Below are 2175 nucleotides of genomic sequence, written 5' to 3'. Positions count from 1 at the left end.
TGCAACTGTAGCAAAAAAAAAAAAAAAAAAAAACAGGTCAGATGATGCTTTAATTAAGGCTGCACAGTGTTGCTGCTTCTACAGCAACAAGAACTGTTTTTTGTCTATAGGTGTGTGTGAAGCACCACAAATATTTTCTTAACATCTTTACAGAGTGCTGTTTAAGCATCTTTGCTAGCATTATGTCTGGAGACAGACTGATTACAATTCAAAGGAGTTTTTCTGTTCTCCTCACACCCATCTCAGGAGCCACTAAAACAATCTAAATGTCATGCCAGTGGGAGGAGACACTCTCACCAAGGAGCTAGAAATGAAACATGAGGTGCCATTGCAATTGGGAATGGCACTGTCTTGAAATTTACAACCCTCTTAAGCAGCTACCCAGGCTCAGATTAAGGGCCTGCGGTGTATGCTCACTTGACAAGATCTGACTGGTCGTGAATCCACCACTGTCGCCCTGAAATATTGATCCCTAGCTATGATATTCAGTGGTGGGATGTATATAGTGGGAAGGTAATACAAAAGGAAAATTTTACAGTCACCCTATTGTGTCTGCAATTCTCTTACAAATCATGACATGGAATAAGCCTGGCAGTATGCCCCAGCTAAATCCTATAACAACAATGACGAAAAAAGGCTTGTCCTCTGTTTACAAAGATACTGCTATTGCCAGAGTAGAGAGTTGCACTGTGATAGACACACACCCTTATCTGTGTCCTTTTCTTTGGTGAATGGTTGGCCACATGCCCCAGACCCACTGCAATTAGACAGTTCTCACAATAACACCTGAGAAGAAGCAATATGTCACCTCTGTGTCAAGGCAGGTTAGAATGGCTGTACCTTCTCCATGCTCTTTCTTCTATGTTAGCTGATTTCAGAGAATAAAATGGAGGCCTTCAAGGTCCTAGAATATGGAAGAACCTTGCGTGGAAGACCCGCATTCACTCCACCAACCTGCATTAAACTGTGACTTGAGCCAGTAGTCAATCTTCACTGTGTCGAGCCCCTGAGATTCGGGAGTTTTTGCTATGGCACTTCACCTATGCTGACTGATACGTGCGCTGTATTATTACATGCAGTCAGCCTCCCAAATCTGTTGGTTCCACATCCACCAATTCAATCAACCACGGGTCGAAAATATTCAAAAAAAAATTCCAGAAAATTTCAAAAAGCAAAACTTGAATTTGCCACATGCCAGCAACTATTTACATACCATTTACATTGTACTTACAACTATTTACAGAGCATTCACATTGTATTAGGTATTATAAGTAATCTAGAGATGATTTGAAGTTTATAGGAGGATGTGCATAGGTTATATGCAAATACTATGCCATTTTATATAAGGGACTTGAGTATCTGTGGATTTTGGTATCTGTTGGGGGTGGGGGAGTTCTGGAACCAATGCCCCGCAGGTGCCAAGGGACGACTGTGTTTGTAATATTCCCCTAGTTCCTCCTGTGATTAGTAATATGTATTTGCAAGACAACTGGCTAAGGACCAGGATCTGGTGAGACTTTTGTGGCATAGTTTGTGTGAATAGCATTTTTCCCTACACTATAGCAAAATAATTACATTGGTCTTAAAAACCTTAGTTTTCCCTTGACCAAAGTAATCATCTTGAACAACCTAACCAAGAAGTGACCAACACCTGACCTTAAGCAGTCTATTTCTAAGTCCTAGGAAAAATACCTAGCTCAGTCCTGTAGACTTCAATACATTTACAGGTAAAGTATGCTGCTCCATCCAGGGTTACAGAGTAACCAGAGAAAGTCCTCCCTTGTTTGGAGGGAACACTCTGGAGACAGTCATTACAGGCCTGTCACCCTACATTGCATACAGAGTGGCTGATCATTCTTCCATTATAAGCTGTATAAATTTTAAAAGGCATATTGACTTCCACCTGCTTTATTTGGTGGAATGATGTGTCTACAAACTGTAAAGCGTCTGATAGGCAATGGGAGAGGGATTTTGCTTAGTGTAGCTTATATGCAAAGGAATTTGCCTACTGCTTGCCCCAAGAATATTATACTGTTCTCCTTAGTGGAGATCCCTGAGGTTCTGAGGAATGACTCTCTGAGATCATATCTTTGAGGCTCCCAAACAGGTCTGGCTGTTGCTGTACACATAAATACATTGTAAACAACAGCTTTCTAGAGAGATAGGGATGGGAAG

The sequence above is a fragment of the Neophocaena asiaeorientalis genome, unplaced genomic scaffold (assembly GCF_003031525.2).
Source record: "Neophocaena asiaeorientalis asiaeorientalis breed wild unplaced genomic scaffold, Neophocaena_asiaeorientalis_V1.1 scaffold1085, whole genome shotgun sequence".
NCBI lineage: Eukaryota > Metazoa > Chordata > Mammalia > Artiodactyla > Phocoenidae > Neophocaena > Neophocaena asiaeorientalis.
Note: the sequence above shows the minus strand (reverse complement) of the source record.